Source organism: Equus asinus, chromosome 17, assembly GCF_041296235.1.
Source record: "Equus asinus isolate D_3611 breed Donkey chromosome 17, EquAss-T2T_v2, whole genome shotgun sequence".
Lineage (NCBI taxonomy): Eukaryota > Metazoa > Chordata > Mammalia > Perissodactyla > Equidae > Equus > Equus asinus.
Window position 1 is genome coordinate 19,159,134 of NC_091806.1, and position 24,418 is coordinate 19,183,551.

Sequence of the window (24,418 nt, forward strand, 5' to 3'; positions counted from 1 at the left end):
GTTAATAGTAAATTACACAGATATATAAATGTTCCTTATTTGTTTATACATATTATTCTCACACACAATAATAGGGGTGATAATTGGTTAGTCTTAAGAGATGCATCATTGGTATATTACTTATAAATGAAAACACAGATATAATAAACATTGCTACATCAGAAGCAATAATGACTTCCACAAATTAAACTGAACAAATATTTACTGAGTTTTACTATATGTCACTTACAACAAGATACAAAGATAAGTCCACATTAGGCCGTATTCTCAAAAGAGTAACAGTCTAATTGGGGGAAATAAACACTGAAATATAGATAGTAAAGGTCTTAAAGGATTCCCTCTGAGTGCTATGGGGGTTCAAAGGAGGAAGAGAACATATCAAGATGGGATATTCATGAAAGTTTCCTAAAGGTAGCAGCATTTCAGATAGGTATTGGAAGGTGGATGAGATGTTAACAGGTAGAGATAGGGAAAACATTTTAGGTCGAAGGCATGAGGAGATGTTAAGGAAACAGTGAGGTCTACCAGAGTGTAACTGAAAATAAAACTAAAACACTAAGAGAGGATCATGCCTCAAGGGTGTTGCATATCCAGTTGGATTTTGTGGTTGATGCAGAAGGCAATGGAAAGTCATTGAAAATTTCTTGGAGGGGAAGGACGAAATCAGTGAAATTCTTTCAGGTGACTAATCTTCTAGATTAATCATGTGGGGAAAAATTATCTGCTAGGAGTGAGGGTCAGTACTGTAGTTAAGGTTTAGAGGTACATTCTTATGGTATAGAGTAGTGACTACATGAAGTAGCACTCAAAATAAGATGATTAAAATATTAAGGGACAAGCAGTTAGGACCCAAGGGCAGTTAAAGCTATACTTTAATCAATAAGCAGCTCCAGAGTGAAGAATAAAAAGGAGTAGCGTGCTCATGTAAGGAGAACGTCAAAGCAACATGGCGGTACAAGATAGCAGGTTATAGGGCCTTTTGTTGGAATGGCTGAGAAGTACAAGAAGCTAAGATGCTCAAGACAGAGAAAACTAATGGGCCTAACAGCCAGAGACATAAGCAGAAAAAACAGGATATAAAGAAGGACAGCAGATTTGAACAGAAGAGAACTTTAGACATCAAACTGTTAATGATACATGGAATGACACTCTACCTCAGGGGCTGGCCCTGTGGTATAGTGCTTAGGTTTGCGTGCTCTGCTTTGGCAGTCCAGGGTTTGCTGATTTGGATCCTGGGCACAGACCTACACACTGTTCATCAAGCCATGCTACGGCAGCATCCCACATAGAGGAACTAGAAGGACTTACAACTAGGATATACATCTATGTACTGGGGCTTTGGGGGGAAAAAAACAGAAGACTGCAACACCTTATGGTGTATGGCAGAACAAATATGACAGCCTTCTTATGCAACCAATATAAGGCAGTCTCCAAGAGTAAGAGAGATAGTGAAAGCATCTATTTTTTGAAAAATATAGATCTCATTTCAAAATGAGCTGGTTGGCCTTGGGCAAGTGACTAATCCTCTCTGAGCCTCTGTTTCTTTATCCATAAAATAGGCATAATACATTCCTTTCATAGTTGTGACCTTTCCTTACCTCTCCATCAGGTATCTCTCTATACCCAACTGATCCTTCTGCCATGTGCCAATAGTAGACGGACATGTTCCGCTGCGATGGCAAAAATGGCTCTATTACTAAGTGAATAATCCCTGTGAAATTCAGGTTTGAATGTAAACACTATTTCTATAATTGCTTAAAATTTGCTGTGTCAGTGGCAGAATTCCTCTCAGAGGATTTGTAAGGGCCACTTTAGTTTTCAGATAAAAAAAATCAACTGTGTTTTTCTTTCCAAAGCTGTTGAATGTTAACAGTGCCAGATGTATATACAGTATAATCATCAAATTTTATTTTGTAATGTATTTAAATGTTGAATCACCATGTTCTACACCTGAAACTAACATACTAATGTATGTCAAATATGTTTCAATGAATAAATAAATTAATTGTTTGAAACTGATTAGATTGTGAATGGAAGAAAGAAAAGGAAATTAACATTTATCAAAACTCTAAATTGAAATGGAAAACATTTGAAAGACAATTTCAAAAAGAAATCATCAGACTCATAAGTCATTCACAGTGGCAGTGACATGTTATCTGTGGGGTAACTTTAATTCTGATTTTTTTTTTTTTGAGGCTGATTAGCCCTGAGCTAACACCTGCCACCAATCCTCCTCTTTTTGCTGAGGAAGACTGGCCCTGAGGTTACATTGTTGCCCTTCTTCCTCTACTTTGTATGTGGGACGCCTGCCTCAGCATGGCTTGCCAAGCGGTGCCATGTCCACACCTGGGGTCCAAACCAGCGAACTTTGGGCCACCAAAGTGGAACCTGTGGACTTAACTGCTGTGCTACAGGGCCGGCCCACTAATTCTGACTTTTTAACGGACAGGCCCGAGGATGAGACTCTGAAAAACAACTGTATGTTGTTATTAGATGGTAAGTACCTGCACATTTCGAGGATTTGTTGTTAAGAAACCTAAAAAAAGGGATTAACATACAAGCTTAAGATAACTTGGCCCTAATAAACAACTTCTGTGAAAAATTTTCAAATCTTTCCAATGAATCTGGTCCCTACCTTATGGTTTCTCATTATGCACTTCCTATCATAGAACTTCATGTCTTGTGGAGTTCTGAAAAGTAAGATGGGTCTGACCAGCTTTTTCCAGCATCCCTTTACTCCCTCTTTTTCTCCAATGATGTCCTATCACGAAACGAGTCCGATGGAAGGCCTCTCCATTTTAATTTCTCTTACTGGGTAATTAGGAACAGTTAAATGTAGAAGTAAACTCACAGATTCCTTATCTTATGGAAGAAGAATCTAGACCCAGGATCACACAGTGGGCTGGTGCAGAGCCTGGACTAGACTAGCCTCCCTGGCTACTCCCATCCAATACTTGCTTCACTGCTCATAGCATCCATTGACTCCTCTGCCTAGTGCTCATCCAAAGCCGGATTTCATAATGGAGGGAGAGCATGGAGAAAGAAGAGAATCATGTATAAACAAAAGGCAAAGCAAAGCTAAAAAGTTAAAACCTAAAAGAAACAACCATGAGAAAATGAACAATAATGTGAAGCAACTTCAATTATTCACCTTCCTGAGGTGTAATTTCTACCCAGATGTCCTGTGCAGATCATAGAGACCCTGGAGAGCAGAGAAAGTTTCAGGTGTCAGCAAACAGGGGCTGCCAAGTAAAGAGGCCTTTGCAAGATTTACCTTGGTGACTTGAGATCTTAGCTCTATCTCTAGCACTTTGTCACCAAGAGTTAAATTGTTCTCTAGCTATTTTAAATATATATGCCAAGTCTCTCCAACAAAAGATGAGTTAACTTTTTCAAGGCTTTTGAAGTCTGTCTTATATCCACTGTCACAGCTTGCATGGGAGTGGCAGGGGGGAACTCAATAAATGTTAATAAGTGTTTTGGGTTTGATCCTTGAATCCTCCATCTGGTGCTACATCTATTTCAAATCCAATGTATCACTGAGGGTGTCCCATAAACAGTACAGAGGATGAAGTATATGCAGGGATATATGGTATAAAATAAATAAGCTCTTCTTTTTGAAAACAATTCCAAAGCATGTCCCAATAGAGATTAACTAATGAACCCATCTGTATATACAGCAATAACTCTCTAATTTATTAGTTTCAAACTAAATGGCATTGGCTACTGTCATGGGTGCAGCCTTACTCAACTTTTCACTAAAAATCCCCTAGACAAAGAAAAAAAGTTTGCAAATTCACTGGATCATTAATGGCTAGCTTACATCCAGAACCTGGGAAGGACTCTTAGGAGTAACAAAGGCTTGATTTCTTGCAGTGTTTCAGATAGGCTATATTAAGAGGAAGAGGTCACACTTATGCCATTGTTTAATAATTTATTTGGCCAAAGATACAGAATGTTGAAGAAGCAGCATGACTGCACAGCTTAGAATCAGATTGGGCTCTATCCTGATGGAATGGAATGAAGATATGCAAACAATGGCCCATGCATGCATTTATGTCTGCCTGAAAGAATGTAAGAGAGCACTTCCTTTCTGTTTCGCATCAAATCTCCTTATGTTACACTCACACACACATGCACACACAAACATACACACAAACACACACCATTTACTTAGCAAGGTAATAAAAATAACCAATACTGGCTTTATTTTATTTTTTTCCAATTTTATTGAAGTATGGTTGACAGGTAAAAGTTGTATATTTTTAAAGTATACAATGTGTTATTCCGATATACAAATACATTGTGAAATGATTACCACAATCAAGCTAACCAAACAGGAGCTGTGGAGCTGGGGACTACAATGAATGAAAAGAAAAATGCAAGAGAGAACATCAGCATCAGAATTGATCAAGCAGAAGAAAGAATCTGTATTATAGAAGACAGGACCTTTGAAATTCTCCAGTCATGGGAAAACATTAAAAAAAAAAAAGGAAAAAGTGTGAAGAAAGCCTATGTGAACAATGGGATATCATTTTTTAAAATTTATTATTTTTTTAGCTTGCCAACATGATTTTATTCAGGAATAGCAGAGGGATTACAATTCAGAACAAGGAAATTATAGTCAAGTATGTGTCAACAAAGGGAGGATAAACTTTTGTTAGGTTTTAAGGGGAAAGTGGGGATGAGTGTGGTGTCTTATCATTGTTTGCAAGTAATATGATATACTAACAAAAATATCCTGTGAATTATTGGAGTCCCAGAAGAAGAGCTAGAGAAGGGAGCAGAAAGCTTATTTAAAGAAATAATGCCTACAAACTTCCAAAATCTGGAGAGATTGGACATCCAAGTTCACAAAGATAATAGGTCATCCCCAAATTTCAATACAAAATGATTTTCCCCAAGACCATTATAATGCAACTGTGTAAAAGCAAAGAAAGAGAGAATTTTAAAAGCAAAATGAAAGAAACTTATGGAATGGGGGAAAATATTTGTAAATCATATATCTGATAAAGGATTAATATCCAAAATATATGTTTCATACAATTCAATAATGACAAAAATCTGAGTAAAGAATCAGCAGAGGAACTGAGTAGGTGTTTTTCCAAAGATGTACAAATGACCAATAGATTTATGATATGATGCTCAGTGTCACTAATCAGGGAAGTGCAAATCAAAACCACAATGGGATATCACCTCACATGTCTTAGGACAGTTACTGTCAAAAAGACAAGAGATGACCAGTATTGACAAGGATGTAGAGAACAGAGAACACCTGTGCATTGTTGGTAGTAATGTAAACTTGTGCAAACACGATGGAAAACAGCATGGACTTTCCTAAAAATTAAAAATAGAGCTATCATATGATCCAATAGTTCCACTTCTGGTGTGTATCCAAGGAAATGAAGTCAGTATCTCCCCATGTTCCTTGCAGCATTATTCAAAATAGCCAAGATGGAAACAACCTATGTATCCATTTAAAGATGAATGGATAAAAAAAACGTGATATATACACAATGGAATATTAATCAGCCATGAAAAAGAAGGAAATTGTGCCTTTTGTGACTTTATGGATGGATCTTGAAGGCATAATGCTGAGTAAAATAAATAAGAGAAAGACAAACACTGTATGATCTCGCTTATATATGGAAGCTAGAAATGATGAACTCAGAAACAGAGAGTAGATTGGTGGTTTCCAGGGCCAGAGGTGGTGAAAATGGGGAGATGTTAGTCAAAGAGTACAAACTTTCAGTTATAAAATGAATAAGTTCTGGGGAAATCATGTACAACATGGTGATTATAGTTAATAATATTGTATTATACACTTGAAGTTGCTCAGAGTGTAAATTTTAAATGTTCTCACCACACAAAAAAGTGGGAATTATCTGAGGTGATGAAGCTATTAACTATCCCTATTGTGGTTATCATTTTGCAATGTATAAGTGCATCACATCATCAGACTGTACAACCTTAAACTTACACAATGTTGTATGTCAATTATATCTCAAACAGCCATAAAATAAAAGAATACCATTTTTAAAGATTTATTAAAAACTTTAAAACTCTGTTGAAGAACACAAAAGAAAATGTCAGCAAATGAAAAGACAAACCATGGTCTTGGAAAGGAGGACTAACATCATTGCAATGTTGATCCTTGCTAAATACATTTATGAATGTAATATGGCATCAGTCAAAATAATAATAAATTTTGGGGGGATATATAACAGGAACAGAAGTAAAACTAAATCTAAAGTTCATATGGAGAAACAATTCCCAGAATAATATGAAACAGAAGAAACTAGGCTTCTAGATAGTAAAACATTCATAAAGCTACCATAATAAAAAACACTGTGGTCTTGGCCTTTCTAGATGACATAAAGGAATATAATGATAATTAACTACATAAAGCCAAAGACAGCTGTATATCAGAAAGAAACAATAAGGTCAAAAAGTAAATTGCAAACCAGAGGGAAAGCCCACAGTTTGTATCAGATAAGAAAAAAATATATATATATATATTTATAACTAGTTCTTGTAACATAATAAAAAGAACCATAATCGAAATTTGGGAAAAGGATATGAGCAGTTTACAGAAAATACAAGTGGACTTTAAGTGTATGAAAAGATGTTCAGCTTCATTCAAAATAAGAGAAATGTAAATTAAAATTATTTGACCTCCTATTTTTTCAACTATCAGATTAGCAAAATCCAAAATTTTAAAAATTGTTTTATAGGAAAGACAGAATTGTAGGTGAGAATACAAATAGATACGACTGTGAAGAATGGTAGTTTGGTAATATCTATCACATGAAAATGAATACATATAATCCAGCAGTTTCATTTCTGGAGATATACCCTAGTTTAGATGCATATATTTAAATCAAAGTTATTCACTGCAACATTATTTGGAAACAATCCAAATATCTATCAATAGATGACTAGTTAAGTAAATAATGGTACATCCATTCCATGAATGCTGCCAAACTGTAAGAAAAGAAGAAGGAAGTTTTCTTTAAACTAATATACAAAAATCTTCAAGATACGTTAAGTAAATAAAGCAAATTTCAGGTCTGTTTACATACTATGTTATTTTTCATACAAAAAGTAGCTATAAATGACCATTATCTATTTATCATACCATTTATCATTTCTTTTATCATATTATATCACTTATCATACATATTATACTTGTGTTTCATTAAAGAAACTCCAAAAGAAGTACAAGAAACAGAAAAGTGCTTATCTAGTGTGGACACGGGAAAGGGGAAACTTCTGTATGGGGAAAGAAATGGAATGAAAGTTTGTACTTGTGTGCCTTTTAATTTTGTTGATTATTTTTAAAGATTTTATTTTTCCTATTTCTCCTCAAAGCCCCCTGGTACATAGATGTATATTTTTAGTTGCGGGTCCTTCTAGTTGTGTCATGTGGGATGCCCCTCAGCATGACTTGATGAGGGGTGCCATGTCCACGCCCACAATTCAAACCTGCGAAACCCTGGGCCGCTGAAACAGACTGAGCGAAATAAGTGTCAACCCCTTATTGTGTGGATTTTTTAAAACCTTATGGGTATATTACCATTGCACAGAATTAAATTAAACATTTTAAGTATTTTTAAAAGAAAATATAAATTTAACTAATCATGCAAAATAATCTGAACACAGATACCTTGAAGAATCTAAAGAAAAAAATTGATAGATTTTACTATGTATAAATATAAAGTCTTAAAAATGGAAAACTTTGCATATGACTCAAAGCTAATTTTTTTTTTCAAGGAATATTAGCCCTGAGCTAACATCTGCTGCCAATCGTCCTCTTTTTGCTGAGGAAGACTGGCCCTGAGCTAACATCCATGCCCATCTTCCTCTACTTTATATGTGGGATGCCTACCACAGCATGGTTTGTCACTCAGTGCCATGTCCACATCCGTGATCCAAACCCGCGAACCACGGGCCGCCAAAGCGGAAGGTATGCACTTAACCGCTACGCCACCGAGCGGCCCCTCAAAGCTAATTAAACATTAAAGCAACCCCTCTCGCTAACAAAAAAGAAACAAAAAATACAAATTAAACAAGATATCTATGTAATTTGAAAATATTTTAACTTTATATTTTAAAATAATTTCTGACTTATAAAGCAGTTGTAATAATAATAACACAAAGAATTCTTGTATACCCTTAAACCAATTTGCCCAAACATTAATATTTTACCACATTTTCTTTATTATTCATTCTCTCAATTAATAAACGGATAGACAGCTAGATAGAATTTTTTATTAAAATGTTTGAAATTTGATGACATAATCACCATTTATATTTAAAAACCTTAGTAAATAATTCCTCAGTCCAAGGACATTCTCTGACGTAAACACACTAGAATGTATCAACATCAGGAAATTGACTTTGCTACCATGCTATTATTTCATCTCAGTGCTTTTACCCACTAATGATCTTCATCTAGTATGGGATCTAATCAAGGATTACAGGTTGCCTTTAGTTTTCATCTATCTGTAACCTAGAAAACTTCAATTTCTTTGTCTTAATACTTTGAATAACGCAGGTTAGTAATTTTGCAGAATGCTGTTCAATTGGGGTTTGCCTGATATTTTGTCATTATTAGATTCAGGTTACGTATTTTCAGTAAGAATACCAGAGTAATGATATTGTGTGCCTCTCCAGTCTCAATATTGTTGATGTTGACTTTGAGTAATTGTTTAAGGAAGTGTCTTCCATGTTTCTCCATTGTAGAGTTACATTTTCCCTTTCACAATTAATAAGCATCTTGTGGGGAAATACTCTAAGACTATGTAAAATCTCATTTCTCATCAAAATTTTAATGACAACGTTCAATTCTGTCAAGAGCACTTTCAGAAGGAAGGTGAATTATTACAACTTTTATAAGAACCAATCTAATACTATGCATAAAATCATTATGGCTTTTAAAATAGTAAATTTACCACACCAAGTGAGTCTAAAAGAAAATAGGATGTATAAAGATTTCTATTCAAGAATACTTATCACAGAATTACTGATAGTAGTAAAAAATTAGAAATGATCTAAACATCTAACAGAAAATGGTTATATGTATAATTAAGTTATACTACATCCATAAGAGGAATTATTTTACAAGTGATTAGAATGAATTTGGTGAAGATGGGAATAAGTTACAATAACTTTAGAACTAAGAAGTAACGTGAACTTTTCTTCATCCCATTCTGCCCTATCAGTTTGGACTCAGCATCATTCTAAACCAGATGATCAATACCAGGATGTGGTCTCTATTTCTCATCTAATTCCATTGTCCTAATCACAGCCTCTTTATCACCTTCTTCGTCTCTGCATTTCTCAGGGAGTAGATGACAGGGTTGAGGATTGGAGTGATCACTGTATAGCACACGGCCACCATCTTGTCCACAGACAGAGTGGTAGAAGGCCTCAGATAGATGAAGATGCAGGGCCCAAAGAACTAGGAAACCACAATGATTTGGGACCCTCCGGTGGAGAGGGCCTTGCGTTGCCCCTCAGAATTTTGAGTCCTCAGATGGACCAAGATGACCACATAGGAGGTTAAGAGGACCACAAAACTGATAGCAGACAAAGTTCCCCCATTGGCAATGATCAGAAGACCAATGAGGAAGGTGTCAGAGCAGGCAAGTTTGAGCAGGGGAAGCAGGTCACAGAAATAGTGATTGATCACATTGGGGCCACAGGAGGGCAAGTGAAAGATGAGAAGGATTTGGGCAAAGGAATGCACAAAGCCCCCCCACCCATGCTGCTCCCACCAGGACAGCACACACCTGCTGGTTCATCATGGTGGTATAGTTCGGGGGCTTACAGATGGCCACGTAGTGGTCATAAGCCATCAAGTGAACAGGAACATCTCAGTGCCACCAAAGATGTGAATGAAGAAAATCTGTGTCATGCAGCCCCACAGAGATATGGCTTTCCTTTCAGCCAGCAAATCTGAGATGAGCTTGGGGGCTGCAGCAGGGGAGTAGCAAATCTCCATAAAGGACAGTTAGCAGAGGAAGAAGTACAAGGGGGACCAAGACTTCTGCTGGTCATGACAGTGAGCACAATGAGGAGATTCCCCAGCACAATTGCTGTGTACAAGACCAGAAACAGCACAAAGCAAACTTTCTGCACATCTTGATTGGGAGAAAATCCCAGAAAAATGAATTCAGTCATGTTGTGTATGTTAGCCATGAGGTCACCACCAGGAGGCAATAATTGGGTGAGGTGATCTGAAATGATACAAAATAAAAAACTCCTTCATTAACTGGTTGAATTATGTAATAATCCCTTGCATATCTTAACAGCTTATGAACTGGAAATTGAAAAATGTGTGGGAGTTAGTTACAAGTACAAGAAGGGAAGAACATTCCAAAAAGGCAGACTAGTACACAAAGCTATAAAAATTCATCTATGTGTGGCTGGAGTAAACCAGAGAATCACAAAGATAAAGCTGGAGATAGAGTCTGGTACCAGTTCATGAAGGACTGTTATGGACTCTAGGGTTTATCCTACAGACAATGGGGAATCATCAAGAATGTTAGTCAACTGCAAGGAAAATCATTTTTCAGTAGAGATTGGACTAGTAGAAATAGAGCAGAGGAGAGGAAATCTATTAGGAAATGAATGCCTTATTGGATGACATGGGGCACAAAGATAGCATTGCTGTCTCCATGTTAGATGTCTCTCTGCTGCTGTTGAATGCTTTTGCCTTTTTTCTGCATCTCCCTTTCATCCCACTTCATTTGCTCTTTCCATCCTTGGTTTGCAGAATGGTACTCTCACCACTCCACTTCCCTTAACTGTCTTCAGAAGAGATGTCCCTTGACACTCAGTACTCCGTCTTATTTCTACTTTCTCCTCCTAATTTTCTCCTTCCACACCAGGTCACTGGATGATCTTGTCCCTTTCTAAGGATCAGCTCAACTCATGCACAATTTTTCTCCTTACTGATACCTTCATTTGCTCCAATCATATGCCTCCAGTAGCTACGGAAATATAAACCACCCCTCCACCTAGAGTGCCCACTCTTGCTATGACACAAGCTTCTATGTATTCCAGCCTTACAACACCTCAGGGAATCACCAAGAATGTGCACTGACTGATTTGCAGACAGTCCCGTCCATGCTGGACTTTGTCCAAGGTGACTGAAGTCTTTGTGTATCAACCCAGCCTTTGTACAGTGAGACTCCAGGGCACCTGAGACTAAGAGGCGCATGGCATCCACTCATGCCACAAAGCTTCTTTCCTTCAGGGTTTGGGGACAGGCTCAGGAGATTAAGGACTACCATGAGGCAGAAGGAAATCACTGATAAGATTTACAATTACAGAGACAAATGGAGGGCAGAGACAAATCCTAAATTCTCAGAACAGCTGGGGGATTTTACCAAGAAGCCATTCATTGAGGAAAGCACTCTTAGCAGTCTAGACTCCTGGGTTTATATCCAGGTTTCTTCAGGTAGCATCTATGTGATATTTAGACAGTTCTTTTGCTTCTCAGAGTCAAGGGCCAAACTGTAGCATAGAGATAATACCGACATCACAGGTAGATGCGATATATCCCACTCCCAGCCCATCCCAGGAGCACATAAGTTCCCATACTCTGTGAAACATTGGAGTCATCCCAGAGGCAGGAAATACATCTCCACAATCCACAGACTCTTACAGTCCATGGCCCTCTTCTTTCAGGATATTTTGTAATCACAGCACTTTTCATACTGAATTTTAACTGTGTTATGTGACCATCTGCCACACTAAATCATGAACTTCATGAGAGTAGAGATTATATCTTGCTACCCCTTCATCTCCAGATCTTACTGAAGTGCCTCCACAAAATAGCATTCAATGATCATAAATAGAACAAATGAAGAGTGGATATACATCTGCCATAGACTTCTTAGCACAGTATTTGGTACATTGTAGATGTTCAGTAAATATTTCAAGTACAAAGGTCCCCAAGGACTGAGACCATACCTTCTCCATCCCTGAATCTATACCTAGCACTGTGCTTGTCTCAGGCAGACCAGACCGATGAGAGAATGATTTGTAAAATGCCATGTGCTCCAAGGCAACATTCCCTTTGCTTTCAAATTGGATTGTAATCATTATAAAAAATAAGCACATGCTCACAAAACAGAACTCACCCAAGGTTTCTGTGGCTTTGCTGTTATCACAGTTCCTTTTTCTCTTCTGACCACAGAGATGCAAATAATGCCAGGAGAATAGCCCTCAGTTCATGCAGGTTTCCCAGTTAGCATTAAGGCCCAGCTACCAATCAACCTTCATACATCTCAGGAATCACCAGATGGAAGATCTGCACCCCCTGCAGCCTCAGGCTAGGGAATGCTGAGACTAAGCCACTGAGTCTATTACACCTGATTTAAAACAAGAGCAAATTGGACTTGCTTCCCAAATATTCCACCGAGAGATAAAATTCTGGCAGCCCAGCCTTGAGTTCACTCTACATGAGAGATAACAGGGGGGAAGGTGTGATGATCAATTGAGAAGATTGGTTCACAGACAGCCATACCTTTCCCTTCCTATTCAGGATGACTACCTCATGGGATGTAGAACCTTCATACTAAAATCTCAAACTTCCTTGTAGGTAACATCAGAAATCAATAGAACATGTGAAAAACTTAAATTCACCCAGGGACATGTACACTGTATGGGGCTCTGTGCTGTTCAGAGGTCAATTCGATATAGCTCCTGCTTATCATGAACTCAAAAATATGACTTTACATGAAATTACACCATTTCAAAGGATGGGTCTAAGGAATGTGGGCCACAAATGTCAGAAAACTGAAACAGTACTTCTCCTTGCCTTTGGTATGAAAGAGAGTATAGATCAGTGTTTCTCAGCTGGGGGTGATTTTGCCCAGTAGAGGACATTTGGCAATATCTAGAGGCATTTTTCATTGTCATAACCTGGGAGGAGAAGAGGTGCTACTGGCATCTAATGGGGAGAGCCCAGGGATGCTAGGACACATCCTACAATGCACAGGAAACCTCCCAACAACAAAGAATTGTCTGACCCAAAATGTGAATAGTGCTATTCTTGAGATGCCCTAGTGGGATGAAACAAAATTTGTCCTGAATTGCTAATTATTGAAACTGGATGTTGGGTACACATGAGTTCATTATCCTACTTTGACCACATCTGTAAATATATAATGTATATAATTTTCTGTAATAAAAGTTTTTTTAAATTCCATAAGATCACTTGTATCCCAGATCCCCCTTTACCCTCCAGTGGAAAATTAAAGCAGGGTGCACTCACAGGAAAACTGAGTCCAAACTTCCATGCCAAAGACACTGAATCACAGAATTTCAGTCACTTGCCTGAGGTTGTACAGTCACTAAGTAGTTGAACTAGGTTTCAGTCTGTCACTCTAGCACCAGATAAAAATCCTGTAGCCACCTCACTATGCCCCTACACACTACCCTCCAAGATATCCCACTTACCAAAACTCCCTGTGGCAGATATTCTTTCCATAAAAACAGAACCCTGAATTTGTTCAAGCACCAATGTGCCCAGACCAGGGGAAATGCAGTGCCTAGTCTAAACTGATAATATAATCCCATTCCCCTTTGCAGGAATATAGATAGATAGATAGATAGATAGATAGATAGATTAGATATATAGATATATAGATATATATAACCCCTATCCCAGTTTCTTTTACATCTAGGCATAGATGTGACCTAGTTCTGATCAATAAAAATAAAAATTAAAATTGCTCTGGGGAATTTCTGGGAAAATAAAATTAGAGCCCCTCTCTCCCCTCATGTGAGCATATAACACCTGGGGGTGCTCCAGCCATCTTTCAGCCATGAGGGGACAGCCAAGAAAATTGAAGAGGCACCGACCAGGTGCTCTGGCATCACAGAATTCACAAAACAACCCTGGAAACACGGACCTCCAAATTTCTTTAGTAAGCAATAATTTTGTTACAACTTAAGCCAGGAGTTGGTAAACTTTTTCTGTAAAGGGTTACATAGTAAATATTTTAGGCTTAGCAGACTACACAGTCTCCGTCATAACTATTCAGTTATGCCTCTGTACCACAAGAACTGCCAGAGATAAAAAGTAAAATAATAGTCATGATTGTAGTCCAATAAAACCTTATTTATGGACACTAACATTTGAATTTCATATAACTTTTAGGTCTTACAAAATATTATTCTACCTTGTTTTTCTTCAAACATTTAAAAATGCTAAACCCATTTTTAGCTGGCAGGACATACAAAAACAGACAACAGGCTGGATGTAGCTTAAGCCATACCTCAGCACCCAGATAATGACTGTATAGAAGGGGAAGTGTCTTGTAAAATTGTTCAGATTAAGACATAAATGGTTAATAATAACTTTATTGTATTTCAACTCCCAGAGATATTTTCATTCTATCAGTGCCATACTCCCATGAAATAAAGCTCCTACTGTGGAATTTCAGATATTATAAACATATTAATGGGGTGCAGACACCAAGTGAATTAGAAAGCCTTCCAGGGACTCCCACAAGATCACATTAATAGGGAAAGACAAAGAAAAACATGAATTGATGTCTCTAGATACCACAATCTTTCCTTATACCACAACCTGCTAACCCCAAGAGGAAAAGTGAATGAAGCCAAGGTAGCACAGGTAGAAGTTGATAGAGTGGTGATTCCAGTCTGGGTCATCCCTCCCTGCTGTCTGTGCATGTTGCATTACGGATCACCAAAGAGACAGAATGCAGCTCAATTTTCAACATTGTCGAAAATAGGGACAGCTATGAAAGGGCTATGATTGATGCCATGAGGGTAAGGTGCTAATCTAAAATCAAACATGGCATTGCCTCCTCAGATCTTACATGGATCAAAGTGGCATATGAGAAACAAAAAATATATTGGGTGTGCATTTATCAGACAAGGGGTTGATTTTCAAAATATATAAAAAACTCATACAACTCAACACCACCTGATCAAAAAATGGGCAAAGGATATGAACTGAGATTTTTCCAAGGAAGACAGCCAACAGACACATGAAATGATGCTCAACATCACTAATTATTAGGGAAATGCAAATCAAAACTACAATGAGCTATCACCTTACACTGATCAGAGGGGCTATAATTACCAAGAAAAAAAACAACAAATGTTGGAGAGGACATGGAGAAAATGGAACCCTCATACACTGGTGGTGGGAGTGCAAACTGGTGCAGCCACTATGCAAAAGAGTATGGAGAGTTCTCAAAGAGTTAAAAATAGTAATACCATGCCATCCAGCTATCTCACTAGTGGTATTTACCCAAAGAACTTGAAATCAATGATCTAAAGAGACTTATCCACCCCTATGTTCATTGCAGCTTTTTTCATAATAGCCAATTTGTGGAATCAACCCAAGTGCCCTTCTACAGATGAATGGATAAAGAAGATGTGGTATATATATACAGTGGAATACTACTCAGCCATAAAAAGATAACATTGTCACATTTGCAACAACATGGATGGACTTTGAGGGTACGACACTAAGCAAAATAAGCCAGACAGAGAAAGACCAATACTGCATGATTTCACTCATATGTGGAAGATAACAAATACATGGATAAACAGAACAGATTAGTGGTTACCAGAGGGGAAGGGGGCTGAGAGATTGGCAAAAGGGACAAAGGGGCACATATTTATGGTGATGAATAAAAATTAGATTACTGGGGGTGAGCATGATGAAGTATATTCAGGAATTGATAAAAAATAATGTATACCCCTAAATTACACAATGTTACATACCATTATAAACCCAATGAAATTACTTAAAAATACATATATGTTGGGAGTGAATACAATTTCAGATCCTCCATAGAGAATGGTAACAAGTGGCACTTGTATCTTAATCTCATCCAAATTGTGTCTTTAAGCAATGTTTCTTTTGTCATCATTGCTCAGACTTATTAATGTGTTTTCTTCTCTGATGATGGCAGATTTATCAACATTAAGATATTGAATGTGGATTGTTTGTTAATTGGAGTGATTTTATAATGCAAAGTGAAAATCTCATAATTTCCATGCAAAGAAAATAATCATAATGTACAATCTAGAAATTGAAGCCTAGAATGGGATGTTGAAGCCATAGGACCTTCTTTATCCTTCGCACCATCATGTAAGGACATGGACACCACAGACAATATGGCTTTTTAATATTCTATTATCCACTAGTTTATTTAATTTTCTGTTCATTTATTCAACTAAAATTTTCTGAGAACATAGTTTGTTCATAAAATTATGCTAAGCAGTGAAGTAGAACAGAAAGGTAAATATCTTCCATCAAGTAGGTTTCAAGGTACATACATCCATAAATATAAATAATATAAAGTATAAAGCACTAAATGCCGTAAGAAATAGTCCAGATGAGCAAGGGACAGTCAGTTTTCAGAGGAAGTGGGTTTTTCTAACTCAGGTAAATTGGCAAAGGTTTTATGAAGAGAACATGACTGTTAGACTTTTTAAGGAATCTCAGTTTGAACAGACTGATATGGTGAATGTTTAGAACAGAGAAGGAGCCAAGCCCCTCTGGAATTGCATGGGAAGTTGGAGGCCATCCAGGCTGATAAAGGGATGAATTTTATTCCCTCTCTGACAGTGGAAAGTCAAGCGTTCTTGGATTCCCAGGAAAAGTTCAGGGACTACTTTGCAAAGATGTGTCTTCAGCCATTCAGTAAATTTCTTATTGGTACCCAAATCCTTATTTATAAAATGAACTTTACAGAAATTAAGGAATGACAAATATCTAAAGAAGATAAATAATTTTATATTTTATTATTTTCATGATGGTGAAAATAGAATGAAAGTTGATACAAAAGGTAGAAGTCAGATAGAAAATCATTTATAAACACAAGTTCTGTGGGGAATTAGGGTTTAAGGATTGCAGCAACAAAGTACTAGGGGAGTTTGAGATATCCTTGTGGTATGTAAAGAAATAGAAACATTAATACGCATCATCCTAGGCCAGTGGTATAAAAAATAAAATAAAATAGGATAAAAATATGAATAGGTTAACATTTACTATCTTCCTCACAGCTGACTAAAATCAGAAAGCTTAACTGGTCACTGTTCATGCTAATTTTTTCAAGTTTTCATTTTTATCACACCCTTGAATTCACTTTCTTGCCCACAAACTCTTCATGGCCATTTTCACCTCTGCATTTCTGAGCCTATAGATGATGAGGTTCGGCATAGGGGTGATGACTGTATAGAACACAACCACCAGTTTGGCCTTAGGGAAGGTGCGGGGGGCTGCATGTAGAGGAAGATGGCAGGTCCAAAGAACAAGATGACCACGGTGATGTGAGAGGCACAGGTGGAGAGGGCTTTGCGCCTCCCCTCTGCAGAATGGCTCCTCAAGTTGACCAGGATGACGATATAGGAAGACCCCTAGAGGAGGAGGGAGAAGATAGAGAATAATCCACTGTTGGCCAGCACAATAACCCACTCCAAGAGGTGTCAGTGCAACAAATCTTGAATAAAGGAAGGAGGTCACAGAAGTAGTGGTAAATCACATTGGGGCCACAAAAAGATAATTGGAAAGTAGCAATGATCTGAACCATGGAATTAAAAAATCCCCCAAGCCAGGAACCAACCACCAGATGGTGACACATAGGCCTCCTCATAATGGTTGTTTAGTGAAGGGGTTTGCACATGGCCACATAGCGGTCATAGGCCATCACCGTGAGAAGGAAGATCTCAGTAACACCAGGGAAGTGGAAGAAGAATATCTGAGCCAGACAGCCCTCAAGGAAGATGGTTTTGCTCTTGGCAAGTAGGTCTGTGATGAATTTCAGAACAATAGTAGATGAGTAATTGATCTCCTCTGGGACAGGTACCTAAGGAAGTAATACATGGGGGGATTCAGACTCTTACTGACACTGACTGTCACAACAATGAGGCCATTACCCAACACCATGGCCAAGTACACAGGAGAAACACCACAAAGCACTTTCTCTGAACCTCTGGATCCTTGAAAAGACCAGCTATAATTAACTCAGTCATGTTATTTGCACTGTCCAGGAAATCCATTCAGATATGCTGGATGTGAACTATGGAGAGACTTGCAATAAAGCAAACACTGATTGCAACCAATTTGCCTCACTTATATCACATTAGACAGTGTAAACCACTTTGCATACAAACTTATCATGAATTCATTCATTTATCCAATATGTACTCACTCAGCATTAAATATTATAAATCTAACAAAAGTTTCATATTAGAAAATGAAGGTTCAGAGAAACGGTTATTTATCCAGGATCCCACAGAAAGTAGTGAATTCTCGGACTCAGAACTGAGCTTTCTCACTTCAGTCCAGGGTTCCTTCTGATTCTGCAATGGATATTCTGAATTTGGGGGCCAATGAAGTTCATAGCACATATTTTTATTATCTTCATTGTGTTTTCAATGTTCTATATTATTGGGGAATCCCCATGACACACTCCCGCTCCTAAATTCCTTCTTTCTTTCATCTCTGAATCAGTGAATCATCTTCTTACCAATAATTCTTCTCTTTCCAAAAGGTCCTCTGTACTGTTTGTTCACTTAGTTATACCAGCACTTAACTTATGTCAGTTTCCTTCACTTGCCTTGCAGCTTCAATAACTATGTTTATATAACAAATGTGCGAACATTTCAAGAGAATTCAACTTATTAGTTTGTCTCCATCATTTCACTATTATATTTATACCTCCTCCCCCACTGCTGAAACTACTGAGAAATCCTGAACTCAGAGAGCTTGTCCTCTAGAACACTGGTACGGCTAGTAATCCTGCTTGGCTGCCTTTCAAGTTGGTACTCAGCAGCAAAGTATAAGAAGAGTGAGGATCCCTCTATATGTTACTCCTCTGGAACAGATACTCACTGAGCACCTCTTATACATATATACACAACTCCCAACTATACAGAAGAAATACAGATCACAATACACACTCAAGTTAAGAATGTCATGTGATTCAAAACAATATTCTCTATATTAAGGTGCCAATCAGGAATTTTTTCATCACACATATTCCAAGAGAAACAATAAAGAAAAAGTATGAACATTTTTACCCTCTACTATACATTTTATCCTCATTACTTTTCCCTCTGTCTCTAATGTCACACTGAAATTTTCAAGAAACATAATTTTGAAGAAGTAAAAGTACATGTGAACTGTAAGGGCCAAAATTAGCAGAAAAACCAAAAGTCAGTGATGCAGATAGATGGAAACAAAGCAGTGTGTATCAGACTTCCTCAGGTAGGGACAGATGCAGAAATTTGAAAGCAAATGAAGTCAGTGAGTGTTTAAAATTAAGAAACTGATATTCTGGAACAAGAAAATTGTAGATAAAGAGGTCATAGCATGTCAGATCCACAGAGTATCTTTGATCCTTCACTTTATAATCCCTAATCAGTCCTTTGTGTACTTGGGCACCGGAGAAAGCCCCTTATTGCTCATGTAAATGCTCCTTTTTGCCTAACCTAGCTTGAATAGGTTTCTGTTTCTTGTAAGCGAAATTCCTTAAGATGTAAACTTAGGGAAAAGCAAAAGTGGAACTGAAAATCACTAAAAACTATAAGTTCAAAATACAATTACTAGTTAGAAAACACAACTGAGGGGCCGGCCCGGTGGCACAACAGCTAAGTTCACCTGTTCCACTTCTCGGTGGCCTGTGGTTTGCCAGTTCGGTTCCCGAGTGTGGACATGCCATCGCTTGGCAAAAGCCATGTTGAGGTAGGCATCCCATGTACAAAGTGGAGGAAGATGGGCATGAATGTTAGCTCAGGGCCAGTCTTCCCCAGCAAAAAGAGGAGGATTTGTATTAGTTAGCTCAGGGTTAATATTCCTCAAAAAAAAGAAAACACCACCAAACAAATATTGCATTTATAATAACCAATAAATATTTTTAAATAAAAAGTTTGAAATGCGACATATTAGGGCTTGCCTGGTTGCATAGTAATTAAGTCTGCACACTCTGCTTCAGGGCCCCAGGGTTTGTAGTTTCAGATCCCAGGCACAGACCTACACCTGCTCATCAATCCATACTGTGGCAGCATCCCACAAACAAAATACAGGAACATTGCCACAGATGTTAACTCACGGCCAATCTTTCTCACTACACACATAAAAAGAGAAAAATTAATTCTTTTAAATAATAAAATGTGAAATATTTCTACAGATAAGTATACTGTACAAATAAATATACAGATACAAACCATAAAACTCTACAGGAGAAAAGGAAAGAATATATAAATGGAAATACATTCTTACATCCACCAAAAAAACTTACAGAATAATATTTTTAAGTAGTAATATGCTACATAAAAAAGATTTCATCTCTCCCTAACTTTATCTTCAAATTTAGTGCATCCTCAATCAAAATCTGATGGAATTTTTCTTTATAATTTGACATATCTATTCTGAAGTTCAACTTCAAGAAAATATTGTAAAATACATATAAACATACTAAATAAATATTCTTTAAAAATTTAAAAATTTCAAAGAAAAGTTCTGCAAAATTGTCCTTCAGATATAGGTTTTTAAGTGGTTATAGTTAAAGCACTTTGATACCAGTTCAGGAATAGATAATTACATAAATCTTAGAAGCTGACATAATTCCACATAACAACTTATGATATAAAAGTAGAAATAAGGTAGCTTATTCAAAAGATGATGTTAAGACAATTGGTTCACCACTTGGAACCAATTAAACTTTATGTCCAACTTATTACTTACATCAAAATAAATGGTTAATTAAAGATCTAGAAGTAAAAATTTAAAATGTTAAAGAAACTAGTGAATAAAATCATAATTTGGGGGTAGAAAGGCATTTGAAAGTCTTGCAGAAATGTTAGAATTACACTATACAAAAAAACTAACTTCTGAGCAACAAAAAAGCATAAACAAAGTTGTTCTACAAATGAAGCAATGGTAAAAAGGCTTAAAATATATATGAACAGGCTTAAACTTGACATAAAAATGGTCTTCTAAATCGAACATAAATATATATGTATCCGAATAGAAAATGGACAAAGAATACAAAAACAGACAACTCACAAAATAATAAGTAAAAATATCAATATACATATGAAAGGACTTTGTCTCACTAATAATCAAATAAGTGCTCACAAAACATAAAAAAACTATTTTTAACTATAAGTAAAAGATTGGTACTTGGAGAGCTGGTAAAGGTGAGAATACAAACAGTCTAACACTCAGTTGCAGGAGTCAAGATCAGTATAACTATTCTGGAGAGAAAACTGACAAATATTGACAAAACTGTATCAAATATATACACTCTTCTGCCTCAAATAAATATTCCAAGGAGACACTGGTTAATTACAGAAGTGTTGGAGGTAGTGCCATGCTGGAGCCAGCTCACATTGGCTTAGGAGAACCTGTTGAATACATTATTCTCAAGTCTATGTTTAGTGATGTCACATTGGTAGTTTGAAATCAGCCTTGATTATAACGTCGATTGAGGTTTATAATCTGGTACAAGTGGCCTTCCTAAAACTGAATTCCAGAATTAGGCAAACGTACCCACCCAGCCACAGCAGCATTGCTGATTTCCAATGTGCAAATGCTACAAATTGGGGCTTTTTATTTAGGAGAGCCAGTGATTAAACATTTACCAGCACACTATCACTTTAGAGGCTAAGAGAGCATTACTTCCCCACTCCTCATGTCTCCTTCCCTCCTCCTGATGTGGAGGAAGCAAGAACAACATAACTCTTAGCCCCACTCCGCCACAAGGGAAGTAGAGCAAATTTGGAAGGAGAGATTAGGAATGCAAAAATGGGCCTTTCTTCTCTCCTCTTTTTCTTGGAGTGAGATGTTGCAGTGAGCACACTTTCTATACTGCCCCAGGGGCGACCTATGTCTCTATGAGATATGGACCAAGGTACTCTGTAGGTTAGGTCCAATGCTGTCATGACTGGGTGGGTACCTTTGCCTAATCGTGGAATTCAGTTTTAGGAAGGCCACTTGCACCAGATTATAAACCTCAATCTACATTATAATCTTTTCCAGTAACAAAGGTGATATTTTTTCCCAACCTAAATACCTTATTCTTATGCCTTGATTCTGAATTAGTCAAGCATTCATACAAGGAAAAGATAAATGTATTAAGTTTATTCAAATACACAAATGGTGGTTCCCTCAATGGGTTTATAAGAGGAAAAGAAAAACTATAACAACCTAAATATCCATCTAAGTGGTGGTAGGACTGTCTGTCTACACAAATAAGATAGCAATTTAATTTCTTGGGAAGAATATGTGCTATGGGACAAGAAGAAGAGGAATGGCAATGTGTAGAAGAAAAAGGGATCAGTCATTCATGAAAATAGAAAGAAACTGCCTACCCAAGAGCTAAAGTTTCCAGGAATATGAGTGCAGCAGAGAAATTGCATTAATACCCATGACCTAACACAAGAAAAATTGCTAAATTCATCAGTGTGGTGCCCTTTCCTGTAGCAATGTTGTGGATACCAGAAACTCAGAATAACTAGGAATATCTGGAACAATCTCAGCACCTTGGAAAACCAAGTAACGGAATGATTAAAAGATAAGATTGTGAGATTCAAGAATCACCTTTTATCACATCCTCACTCAGAAGCCCAAGGAAAAGATTTGGACAGAGATTAGGGTTGCAGCTGATGAGAAATAGCTATGGAGTAGAAGGAGACCTACAGGCAAGTGTGACCTGGAAGATACTTTGATGCTACTACTTTTACAGCAATTGATATATTCTTTATAATTGTAATTCTGTGTCTGTATCTTCTACTGAAAGATACACTATCCTAGCATTCCTAATTATCTGTTCAATATTTTCCTCAACTCTTTATTATTAATTGCATTTTGGTTGATAATAACAGCTAGTACTTAAATAATACCATGTGCCACACACTTTATGTGTTCTATGTACTTTAATTTACTCAATTCTCAGAAAAAAAAAAAACCTGTGATGAGGGCATTATTATTATCACCCTTTTTTTATGTATGAAGAAATAGAAGCACAGATAAGTGAATTAACTAGCCTAAGGTTACATAGCAGTGGAGCCAAGATTTCAATCCAAGCAGCATAACCACAGATCCTATTCTTTTTACCTGCTACCCTATACAACTTATAGGTATATAACAGAAAAGTGAAGGGTTAAAACTAAATATATACTTTGTTAGAAGTCCAAAGTATATTTATTTACTGACATAAAGAAATGTTTTTATCAGCATGAACTCATTATTTTTTTGATCCATTAGCGAAACTAAGAAAAATAGCCTAGGACCAATCAGAGAGATCACTCAGAGGTAAGAAAGGAATCATGTAGGGTCCAGTTTTTCCAACCTTCTTCACTAAGAAAAGGAATACCTGACAGCCTTCCTCTTTGAAGACCACCTTTTCCTTCTCTGTCATCTCTGCCTTTTCTGTATTTATTCCTCTCTCTTCTACCCCACCCTTCACCTTTTTCCACCATCTCTTTCACTGAGCTAGTAAGGAATATTTCCTCTTTCCCCACATTGCAGCCTCACCAAAAATGAACAGAATATGTGACCAGCATGTAAAATCCTAAATCAACATCAGAGCATGTAGACTCTACATCAGGTGACTTGCTAGACTCTGGACCAGAGCATAATTATAGACTGCAGACAATGGCCAGATAAAATGAGAGAGAGCTTGATATGCCAATGTGACCGATCTCAGTGTGAAGTAATGGAACATCCATCCCAATCATGTGCCCCCACTTTGTAGTTCCCTGATGGTATCTCACAAAATCCCAAAATTGCAAAAGACTTTAAGTTCATCAAATTTTGTGTTTTGCATAATGTTATCACAATAAAAATAAATATATAAACTGAATTCAATACTCAAAAAATCTTTAAACCCAAACAGCTGGTTTTACAAATGAATACTTATGACTCAAAGACAAGAACTGACTTGCTCAATGTCATATGCCTGCTTAGAGACTTTGCACCTTATTTCCAGCCATATCACCTAGCTTTAGGTCAGAAAATATGGTGGGGTTTCATTCTACCTTAGAACAAGAATTGAATCAGATGGATCTGAAATGCACTCAAGTGCCTCCAATTCAGCATGAAGTTAAACAAATGCCACAGAAATTAGCCAACTAAGGGATTTTAAGATTCTGATTTTCATGTGGAAAAGCTACCCACCCAACAAAATTCCAAGAGTTATGATTAAATGCTTAGGTCCTTGAACCATTTAAAGTAAATTCAACCACACACTATAATCAAGGGAACGACTTCCTCATCGAATTTTCTTTATCTTAGGTGAAACTTTGCCAAATAAACTACGACTTAGGGAAAGATTCAAAATCTGTTTCAGTTACTTTAGTGAGATTTCTTTAAAGTTTTTGCACCCAATAATGAGGTAGTAAGAGAAGAAAG

The 24,418-nt window shown here is 37.1% G+C and overlaps 2 pseudogenes; both read right to left on the minus strand.

Moving 5' to 3' along the window:
* Nucleotides 1-9,275: 9,275 nt before the first annotated feature.
* LOC123277898 (olfactory receptor 4X2-like) lies at nucleotides 9,276-10,185 on the minus strand (annotated as a pseudogene).
* Nucleotides 10,186-17,143: 6,958 nt separating this feature from the next.
* On the minus strand, nucleotides 17,144-18,060 carry LOC139040525 (olfactory receptor 4B1-like; annotated as a pseudogene).
* Between the last annotated feature and the right edge of the window lie 6,358 nt (nucleotides 18,061-24,418).